Genomic DNA, 11795 nt, shown 5'->3' on the forward strand with positions numbered 1-11795 from the left:
TCCTTCCTTCCTTCCTTCCTTCCTTCCTTCCTTCCTTCCTTCCTTTCTTTCTTTCTTTCTTTCTTTCTTTCTTTCTTTCTTTCTTTCTTTCTTTCTTGTTTATTTATTTACATTGAATACATTGTAGCTGTCCACACCAGAAGAGGATATCAGATCCCATTACAGATGGTTGCTGGGAATTGAACTCAGGACCTCTGGAAGAGCAGTCAGTGCTCTTAACTGCTGAGCCATCTCTCCAGCCTGATGACTGTATTCGTTCAGGACTCCTACCAGCCAATGATGAGCCATCAAGAGATTTTATATCATGGTTGGGTTATAGTGAGCTTGAACCAATGATCTGGCAGGATCTTATTTTTATATTCTGGATTAACTTTATAGGCATGACATAGAAAAGTTGAGCATTGTTTAAACTGTAGAAACCAAAGCACATTTTGTTGTTTTCCTAATTTTAGATGTCTTTGTAGTTGTAGCTATTGAAGAGTATTAATTTTAATTCATTGTAAAATCAAGTCACATTAAAATACTAGTTGAAGGAAGGCAAGAATAGAATGGGGAAAGTTGTTTACATTAGAAGAGTTAAGAGTTGGTGCCCCGGGCTGGTGAGATGGCTCAGTGGGTAAGAGTGCGAACTGCTCTTCAGAAGGTCCCGAGTTCAAATCCCAGCAACCACATGGTGGCTCACAACCATCCGTAATGAGATCGAGATCTGACGCCCTCTTCTGGAGCGTCTGAGGACAGCTACAGTGTACTTACATATAATAAATAAATAAATCTTAAAAAAAAAAAAAAAAGAGTTGGTGCCCGGGGCTGGCGAGATGGCTCAGTGGTTAAGAGTGCGAACTGCTCTTCAGAAGGTCCCGAGTTCAAATCCTAGCAACCACATGGTGGCTCACAACCATCCGTATTGAGATCGAGATCTGACGCCCTCTTCTGGAGCGTCTGAGGACAGCTACAGTGTACTTACATATAATAAATAAATAAATCTTAAAAATCTTAAAAAAAAAAGAAGAGTTGGTGCCCAAACAAGTTGACCTCTGAAACCTTCAAAGCAGGTCCTTTGTAAAGGACCTCATACTTGCCTCTTTTCCAGTTTACCTTACCATCTTCAAATTTGAGATTAAGAAAACCAAAAGCTCCTTAGACCAAAATCTAAGTAAATGAGTTACTGTGTTATAAGTTATTTTACATAAAAATGAAAATGAATGCTTTTTGAGAAATTACAAATACAGACTACATGCAGTTTTGTCATAGAAAGTTACTGCTTAGGAGTAACAAACCCAGCAACACTCTGATTTGAGTAGTGTGCTTACTTGTGACCTTTATTTCTTTTAACCCGCTGAAAATCCCACAGGCGGTAGGTGCTACCCTTAATGAAACGAAAGAAACGGAAGACTTTCCAGTGTTTTTTATCTTTAAATATCAAAACAAGGCATAGAAGATGGCTTAATTAATCTGGTTTAAAAATCATTCAGTATCCTGCAGCATCTGAAGAGTCATTCAGAGTTGAAGTAAATCAAGAACAGGACAGTGCAGGATCAGCTTTTCTGCCCGCCCTCAAGTGCCTGTCATGGAAGAGGTCTGCTACAGGTGCCTGGCATCACCTTCTGTAAAAAGTAAAAGGCAGTGAATTGGGAGATCTCCTGAATGCCTTATGAGAAAATGTAAGCATTTCCTCTGAGCTGATCACTGATGAAGATAATACTCTTCCTGTGTGTGGCTCACCCCCTGAGCTGGAAACACCCCGTCTCCCTGATTATGTAAACACAGCTAGGAAGAATCATGAGGCCATAGAGAGGATACAGTGAGGCTTGCTTTCATGAGATGGTAAAGTTTGTTGGAGTAATGTGTACTAATAAGTAAGTAAACAAATGCACTAGGCAAGTTTTTGGGTAGTTATATTGGCAATAAAAGTAATAAAACATGGGACTGTGATAGAGACAGGAAACCTGTATTAGATTCAGTAGCCACAGAGGAGACTTCTTAGAGAAGAGATTTAGACAGAGATCCGAGTAATTAATACTAAATAGAACAGTTAGGGCAGGAGGATTTCAGGTCGATCTGACTATCACTGAGGAAATGTCTCTGCATAATTGTCTAAGGACATGTAAGGTATGAAGGGAGGGGTAGAAAGTGTATGTAGCTGGTTTGTGAATCGAATTGGTATACAGTCTTTCTAGCTGGTAGGGGCGAGTGTCTCTAATCTCCCAAGACCTAAGGGTATAGTTGTTCCTAAGGAAAACACTAATGCTTTTATAATGATGTTGCTTTTAGGGAGGGAGAGCTAGGGTGGGGGTTGGGGAAATAGATAAGTCTATAAATTTCTTGTCATGAAGACATGAAGACCTGAGTTAAGTCCCCAGTACTCATGTAAAAGAGCTGGATATGGTAGTATGCTTGTAATCGAAGTGCTGGGAGACAGAGACAGATCTTTGGGCTCTCTGGCCAGCCAGTCTTAGTCTACTCAGTGAGCTATAGGCCACTGAATAACCCTGACTCAAAAAGGTAGATAGATGGCACCTCCTGAGGAATATCACTGAGTTTGTCCTCCAGCGGTCACATTCCCATGAATACACATACACACACACACACACACACACACACACTCACATACACACCCATGAGCATGTAAACATAGCAAGACAACATAGTTAATGAACACTTGGGGCTCTTGGGCTAACCTCAGGTGGTACAGTTGGTATAGTCACTTCTTCTAAACTCCAGATAAGTTTGGATGATTTTGTAGCAACCCTCATTGACTGTTTTTGGTTCAAAATTAAATATATGTATTCTGAATGTTTAACTTAAAGGTTGGTTTTCCTTTCACTAGAAATTAGCTGCCTTTTTGAATGGGAGATGAATAAAGCCTTAACTATCAGTTTGACTCAATAGAGAATCATGGATCATATGTTAGTTATAAGTTTATCAGTACTTTAATTAAAAGAAAAATAACGTGGTTAAATTATGTGAAGCACAATTTATACAATTACATAATGCCCAAAGTGCCTTGTCATGAATAAAATGAACAATCTTATTTAAATTTTATCTTGAAAATAATTTTACATACCATATATTTTGATCATATTCTTTTCACCCCTTAACTCCTCCAGATTCTCCCTAACTCTCTACCCACCCAATTTCATGTTTTCTCTCTCATAAATCGAAACAACCAAAACTCCAAAGCTCTAAACAAACAAAAACCAGTAAGACAAAAAATACAAAACAAAAAGCACACACATACAAGATACAGAGTCCATTTTGTCATGGCCAACTACTCTTGGGCATGAGGCTTGCCTTGGACTGTAGTTAAAATATACCCAGTGACACACTATTGAAGAAAAATGATTTTTCCCTTTGCCAGTGGGTATCCATTCCAAATAGCTTCCTGGTTAGGGGTGGGACTTTGTGTCGACTTCTCCTTTAGTATGTTGGGATTTTGTCTCCGTTGAACTTGTGCAGGTCTTGTGTGTACTGTCAGTCTCCGAGTTTATGTGGATTAGTTCTCTTTCTGGAAGGTGCTATTTCTTCAGTGTCACCACCTCTTCCTCTTAATTTTTTTCTGCCTCATCTTCTGCGTAGTTCCCTGAATCTTGAGAAGAGTTTGATAAAGACATCCCATTGGGAGTGAACTACTCCAACGTGTCTCACTTTCTATACACTGTCCAATTGTGGGTCTCTGTGTTAATTCCTAAGTTTCTCTGATGAGGGTTGACTGATACACTGACCTCTAGGTATAGCAGTGTGTCATTAGGAGTTATTATTATTTCTTGCCGTTCCTTTAGGAGAATAACATAAGATGTCCTTAGAGGCCTATGACCCACACAGTCTCAGTTTTGGCTACTTTAAGCAGTATTACATGTGGGTTGGGTCTTACATTCATCCAGTCAGAAGTTGGTGGGTTACTTCTGTTACATTTGTGCCCATGTTGCCTCAGTCTATCTTGCAGGCAGGTCGGTGTCATAAGTCGTCGCAGGGTTTGTAACTGGGTGATGATATTGAAGATTACCTTTCTCAGCTCGAGGTTTGCAAGTACCTCCTAACATCATGCATGCTAGTCAGTACGGGTGAAGCTTCTAGTTGGGCACTAGCTCAATTTCTCCGTTCTCTATGACGTAAGTAACTGGTGTCTTGGGCACCAGAGTCTTACTGTCAGGCTGTAGAGGGTGATCGATAGCTTTGGTAAGTAGCCTATGATATTTGGGTAGTATCCATGGAAACCTACAAGCCCAACTTTTATTTGAAGTTTTTATGCTGTTCTTATTATATAAATGGATCCGTGGATGTGGGACTCCGGGTAGTTTCCACCTTTTTGTGTGTTTCTGTTTTCTGAGATAGGGCATTGCTGTGTGGGTCAGGCTAGACTTGAACTAGTGTCTCTCCTGCCTCAGTGTCACAAATTCTGGAATTGTAGGTCTGCTCAGTTTGGATTTCTAACTTATGAAGGCACAGACAGATTTTATCAGTGAATTTTTACCTGTTCATTCGCATTGTCTGGAGAGTTAAACTGGAGGTAGGGAGAGGGGAGTTCTTCTCTCCCCATTGTGGACTGTGTTAGGTTCTTCAGGGGAAGGAAGATTAGCTGTTTAGTGTTTGGAGTTTCCTGGCCCTTTGCCGTTAGGCATAGCCTCAGGTGGCAGGAGTGGGTGGCGGAGAAGGTTCTTTATCTTAGGCTAGGAAATAGAGAACAGGGAAGGCTTAGGGATGAGGTATAACTTTGAAGTTAGACATACTCAGAGCTGTCTTTCTCTAGTCGGCTCACCTCCTAAAGTTTCCAGAATCGCTTGGAACAGGACCACCAGCTGCTGACCAAGTGTTCAACACACGAGCCTGAAGAAACATTGCCTGACCAAAAAATAGCACATACCTCTCTCTTAGAAAAAGAAGGGAAAGTCTTTCAATATAAATGATCGATAGTCTCTTTTACTAAGGTAAAATATGTATAACAAAATCGACCATTTTAGCTAGTTTTTGGTGTGCAGCAACAGTGCCATCAATCACCTTCACATTGTTGTGCAACCAGCCCCTCATTTCCAGGGCTTTTCATCTGCCCAAGGGGGCTCTCTCACCATGACACAGCAGCTTCCCGCTCTTCTCCTCTCCTCCCAGCATCTGGTGACCACACGTATTTTTCTGCCTTTTTGAATTTGACTATTCTAGGAGCCTCAGTAAATGGAATCAACAGTATTTGTATCTGGCTTCTCTCTTGCTTAATCCTCACAGTAACTCATAAAGTAAATACATTTTTGATTTTAAACTGGGGAAAGTGAATCTCAGGGAGTGTTTATGTGCTATCCAAGGACACTCAGTGAATTGTGGAGCCTGGATCCAAATGCTGGGGCTCATTTTAACCATTTTTTGCTCTTTGTATTTCTTTGCTTGACCCCAGAGGAAAAGAACTGTGAGTAGAGTTGGGGTAGGGTAGGAAGTGGGAGAGTGCTTTAGCTGTTCTGTTGGTAACTCATCCACCATGTTTAGTTGGAATGAGACCTAATAGGAGAGGTTAAAGAAAGATGAAAAGCAATTTACACCTCCTAAAAGGGTTGACGGAACCATATGAGCCACAAATAGCTCCATATCCTTTAGTATCTGAGGCTTAACTATTTGGCTATAAATGCTAATAAAAGAGGAAGATACTTACTAGCAGCACAGGCTTCATCCTTTCTGTGAGTAGTAACAAATGAACTGTTATAAGTTACTGTACTTGGTAAACTTAGGAGTCAAAAATAAATAGGAAAGTACAAACACTAGAAAAAAATCTGTAATTATGAGTTTCTTTTATCTATGAGCACATGATTTTGTTTGCTTGTTTTGGGCTTCTGGAAAGTTCCATGTGGTCCAGAAGTACTATAACCATATTGAGTCTAGACTACTAGAAAAAAATAAAAACAATTTGTTATTTTTTTCATTATATACTATTTGTTGGTCATGACTAGATTAAAATATGAGATGATTACACTGTACATAGCATTAAGAGCAAGGGCTGTTACTAGGAAGCTGTTATGTTTCAATAAGAATTTTAAATCCTGAATTAAGCTTAGTGATTATTTATTCTTTTATTTAAAATTGTCACTGAAAAGCCTGTATGAGCTGCCTGCCATAAAATACCCAGCACACATACATATATACACAATATATAGTATAGATTTCATTTTGGGACAGCCTTGCTAATTCATTTTGAATTCAGATTATATTGGGTAAGTTATGTGAGTTGGGCTTGAGAGCCAGGAAGATGAGGATAAAGCAAGTTTTCCCTGAAATGTTACACTGACAGGAGAGCTGATAACACAGCAAGTGCTGTAACATTGTTACCAGCAGACAGGACAAGTCGTTAGCGTTAGGTCCCCAGCAGGATGGAGTCTTCAGAGGGGTACTGAAGAGTGTAATGATGATATGTACAAAATTAAACCCAGGGAGGGGAACGCCAAGTGATTAGCAAGGAGAGTTTTACCTCTCCTATGTCTGAAGGATCATTCAGAACAGTTATCAGAATCTGGTGCACGAGAGCTACAGCTCCTGGAGGAAGGCCAGCCTCCTGGAGCTGTGGTTTGAAAAGGACCACTGCCACTGTCAGCCCTTCTGCTAAGCAGAGCTAGAGGCCTAGCAGGGAGGAGCCACCTTCTGCTGCTGCTGCTCATCTCTGCTTCCAGAGGTCAGGGAATTTGGCTCTGTAGTCCTTGGAGATAAGTGTCCCAGGTCTGTGGAATGATGGAAACTTGAGAGTGATCTGAAGAGATGTGGGAAGCAGCTAGCGTAATACTTAGTCTCGATTATGTTTTTTAATTTTGCAAACAAACCTTTCAGGTCTTAAGGAAATAGAGCTTCAAAAGTCAGTTTTACCAAAAATAGCATTTAAAATTAGCTTAAAATGTCTGAGTATATATTTTTATGTGTTTTGTGAGATGGGGATTGTATTAATATTGCTTCTTACTATCAGTTTCTTTATCCATTAAAAACAACAACAACAACATAAAATGTACTCTGTTAATGTCAGCTTCAGTTGAGACTTCTAAGTCAGCTTAGTTAGTTCAGTCACCTCTGCCCACCAATGACCTCATCCTTCCCAGGGCTCGCTATCAGCACTTACCACCCTGGTAGCAAGAGCTCTAATGTGTAAGCAGGAGGTTCCAGGAGGTCTCTGAGAAAAGGTACTAATATTCTAGAGGATAAGGATAGGTAGCTGGGGGATGGTCAGTTAAAGAGCATTCTAGAAGAAACATGCACACAAACATGGAGACATTAAAGAGAAATGGTATCTGGTCTTAGTTTATGTGTTCTAGGACCCCCATGGATCCTATGTGTGGACATTCAAGTCCTTTACATGATAGGGTATACTGTTTGCATGCAGTGTCCCCACACTCCCTCAGGTACTTTCAGTCTTCTTTAGATTATTTATCTAGTGCAGTGTGAATAAATGTAGGCAGTTGCTATATTGTTTCTGGAATATGACAAAAGAAGTCCATACAGATGTGATATTCTCTGAATATTCTCAGTGTGAGGTTGAACTGTGTTGGTAGACTGCTGCAAATTTGGTGTAAAGTTGGTACTATAGACGATATGCGTGGCAAGTTAAACTACTTTGGTTGTAACCTTGAATGACAGCTTGAGAAGGAATGAGATAAGGAATTTTAAGCAGGAAAATTATATCATGAGATACATTTTGGAATAATAATTTTGTAAGTAATATGAAGAACTAGGTAAGGGGACATGTATCTTAGGAAACTTTTGTAATCGAGCTACTGTGACAATACAGTTTTATGTGGTTACCTTGTTTGTTGTTGTTGTTGGACTAATACAGTAGCAGTTTCAGGATATAGAATACACTGGATTCAGGGGCTTCAATGTAAAAAGTAGGATTTTTAAGATGTCTATTATGTTTCAGTCACAGACTCTGAGGAAGTACAGGAGTAAGGATGGGGAAGTGTGAGAAGGAAGACGCTCAGATTGAAATGCCACTCATAACTAGAGATGGAGCCACTGGGGGGGTGGGATTGGATAAATAGGACTTTGAGTTCAGAGGGTAAATCTAGGCTGGAGATACTGGAATGGAGCTGTGGTGGGGGCAGAGATGTGCTATTTAGAAGCATACAGTACTTGCATTTCAAGCACTGTTCCATGCCTTCTGAGAGTTGTTGCCCTCACATTGCTGATGAAGGGAACCAAGGCTTAGTAAGCTTAGTAGTCTTGTAAACCATGCTTGTCAGAGCTGCAATCCATGCCCAGGTTTAGCTTATTCACTTAATTACTGTCACGGAGGTATGAGATTCAAACAGGAATATGTATTTACCTTTAGTGCATAGCTTGCTGAACTTTTACCAACTGAACATAAAAGTGTGACTAAGCACCCACCTGAAGAAAAAGACCCAGAAGCATCGGTATGTTCCTACCTTACCTGACTTCTACCAATGTAGATTAGTCGTGAGCCCTTTTCTAGAGCCCAGATTTTCTTCTGTTATGTATCATTGGAAGACATGAGGAGGGAAGGAAATGCGTTCTTGGGAATGTGGGGGGAGAAAGTGAGGACACTGAAGGAAGATAAACGTTGGAGAATATGTAAAAGCCAGGTAGAGTGAAAGATTCAGATTTAGACTGAAAAAGATCAGCAAACAGAAATGAGGGGACCTCATAAAGCACCGTGTCAAGAAGGGGAGCTTCCAGAGGCGGGGTTAACTTTGACAGACCTAGAAGAGAATAAGATGTTAACTAGGGCTGGATTCTAAAATTATGATTCCTCCTGTGACCTGGGAGAAAAGCTGCAGTGCAGTGTGCCTTTGGTGGGAGTTGTGCTTGTTGGTTGGTTCTGACAGAATCTCACTATGTAACTGTAGCCCTGGCTGGCCAGGAACACAGAGATCTACCTGCCTTTGTCTCTGCTCTGTCTCCTGAGTGCTGAGATTATAATAGGCCATGCCTGGGCAGTGTTAGTATTTTGGGGATAAGGCAGAGATGGAGGTGGCAGGTGTGGAGAGCCTTTCCTTGAGAAAGAGCAAGCAGAAGGAAACTGCAAGGAGACAGAGGGTGGATTCACTTGACACATCTTCTAAAAGGGAAGTGTTTGCTGGTTCTGTCACATTGTGAAGAGGTTTTGCTAATTACTGTGGTCTACTTTCTTGTACTTTAAGTTTTATTAAATTATGACAATGATGGGTTACTATAGGGTATGGGAAAGAAACCAGTCAGTGGCTTGTTTTCTTTAGTAGATAGGCATTGTATAACTTAAAAATGAGTTTTAGGATAGGTTACAGTGTTAGCTTTTTTTGTCAATTAATTTTTAGAAGCTTTCTTGGGAAGTGATTGTGGTATAGTTAATAAAACTAAATTAATTACTGTTTGCTGGGCCTACAAGTCAGTAGGCCATTAGTGTTTAAACAAAATGCATTATGGGAAAAATAACTGCTGCTAAGTCTGAGACCAGACCAGCTGCCTGGGAGAGGTTAGGTCAGAGTCACTTGGGAAGATCACTCTTCAACCTGTTGAACTCGACTTTGTGGTGTTCTCCAGGTTCCCAGCTTTGTGAGTTGTCATCCATGCTGGGGTGGGCTGTCTTTGGGTCGTTTCTGTTCCTGCAAGTAACCCCAATAAAACTCATTGGTTCAGCAAGTTGGATTTTGGTGTTATCTGTACCTTGGTCTGTTGTGCAGTCTTCCTATCTGAGGTGAGTAGATGTGTGTATTGCATCTTCCCATCACCCAACAGAAAAGAAGAAAGTAAAAATAACCATATGACCTTTCAGTTTTTTTTCTATATCCACACATGCCTAGGAATTTTGAAGAATTGTTTAATGAAGACAAAGCAAAACAACCCGAAGGCACTTGTATAAAACCCCACCTTTATTTTATTATTCACTTATTTTACTATCAGGAACACAACTTAATTGATACAAACAATCCTGTACATGCAGCTAGACCTTGTGAGGAAGTGAGTGACATGGCACATGGGCACATGTGCTTGAGTTCTGGATGACAAGAGAGGACTGTGACAAAGAAGTGACCCCAGAAGCACGAGCCCACTGTTACCTCATAATTGTATATACTACTGGGAGAGAACCTAGGGCCTTGTATATGTTAGGCAAGTGCTCTACCACTAAGCCACACCTTCTAGCCCAAGAGACAGTTTTCCTGAATCTCATGCCAGCTTTTCTTAAACACATCTTTTTTTTTTTTTAAGATTCATTTATTTTATGTCTATGAATTCACTGTAGCTGTCTTTAGACACACCAGAAGAGGGCATCAGATCTCATTACAGATGGTTGTGAGCCACCATGTAGTTGCTGGGAATTGAACTCAGGACCTCAGGAAGAGCAGACAGTGCTCTTAACCACTGAGCCATCTCTCCAGCTCCATTAAACACATCTTTAAACCAAAGTGTATTTTTATGGTGCACATACATCTTACAGCATGCAGGAGGAGGATCAGAATTTTAAGAACGGCCTTGACTATATATGGCTCCTGGACTACAGGAGACCTTGTCTCAGTTGCCCCTCCCCCAGAGAGAGAGAGAGAGAGAGAGAGAGAGAGAGAGAGAGAGTGTGTGAGTGTCAAGTAAAATAAAAGTGAGTTTAATTGAGGGGAAGAAGGTAAGAAAAGTTAATACACAAGATTTTCACAGGCCAGGAACAGAATGGAAAGAGTAAAGAGTAGGAGGGGCAAAAAATGACAGGCGATAACATTTGTGTACACTGGTCAGTTTCCAGATTCCCAATAAATACCTCCTCAAAAGCAAAAGTTAAAACAACTTTAAATTCTGTCATCCATTTACTCATTAAATACTTACTCAGGGTCTTGCTGTTTGCCAGGTACTGTACAAGGCAGCAGATCCAGCAGTGAGAAGAGAAACCTTGTCAGAGAAGTGAACAGAGCAATTGGCATAGGGAACAGTCTGTGCTTGGGAGACAGCCAGGAGGAGCGACTGAGCCTGTCAAACAGAAAGTCCAGCAGTGCTGTGGGTGTGTCGGGGGGCGGGGCCCGGGGAAGGGTGGGGGAGGTTTCAGAGAGAAGCCACAGCTTTGCTGGAAAGCCAGGGATTAATTTAGAATTCCTCCCAAAGCTGTTGGGCCCCCTCTGAAGTTGTTAAGTAGGCAGGGACCCAGAGTTTACTCTTTACCATCCCTAGAGCAGGAAACATGTAATCTGAGGTGTTAAACAAAAGCAACCTCATTTCATCTAGTGGTACTATAGCAGATTGGTAAATGCACTTGTCATTTCAACAGTGTACATTTATACAAGTGCAAGGGTGGCACGCTGAGTTTGGCTAATTTATCATGTGTCTTCTGATATGATAAAGCTTCGATTTTCTTGTCAGTAGTGATATTTATAAAGTATGTTGTGAGTAACTGGTAAATGTCAATTTCTTACTAAGAATTATTTTGTCGTTTGAAAGTATATTTGGATTAAAAAGTGTAAGGTATAAATTAGAACCAGTTTGTATCATTAAAGTACAGAGTACACAGTTCATCTCATGACTGATTAGAGGTTTGAAATGCAGCTATGAATATATGGGCTCTCTTTTTATATTATAAAAATACAATGTATTTAGTTGTATCAATCTATTTAATATAATGCATACTGTCAGCAGGAGACCAAGCTTACTTATACTCACTGCTGTTCTAAGCAGAGCTCATGGGTAGTTTTATTTAGTAACTTAGTGCTTATATTTACTTAAATGAATTCAAAGTGAATGCTTATATTCACTTAAAATCAACTATAAAAAACGTACAGATCAGCCGGGTGGTGTTGCCGCATGCCTTTAATCCCAGCACTTGGGAGGCAGAGGCAGGCAGATTTCTGAGTTCGAGGCCAGCC

The 11795-nt window shown here is 40.5% G+C and overlaps 1 protein-coding gene and 1 long non-coding RNA gene across 6 annotated transcripts in view; one reads left to right on the forward strand and one right to left on the reverse strand.

The window, feature by feature from the left end:
* Ssbp2 (single stranded DNA binding protein 2) overlaps positions 1–11795 on the forward strand; it is a 240715-nt gene that overhangs the window by 7494 nt on the left and 221426 nt on the right. The window lies entirely within an intron of this gene.
* Positions 4269–10874, reverse strand: LOC110307809. The gene is made up of 3 exons (XR_002379470.2): positions 10768–10874; positions 4757–4839; positions 4269–4667 (listed from the first exon to the last, which is right to left on the reverse strand). It is a non-coding gene; the product is annotated as an uncharacterized LOC110307809 (long non-coding RNA).

This window comes from Mus caroli, chromosome 13, assembly GCF_900094665.2.
Source record: "Mus caroli chromosome 13, CAROLI_EIJ_v1.1, whole genome shotgun sequence".
Lineage (NCBI taxonomy): Eukaryota > Metazoa > Chordata > Mammalia > Rodentia > Muridae > Mus > Mus caroli.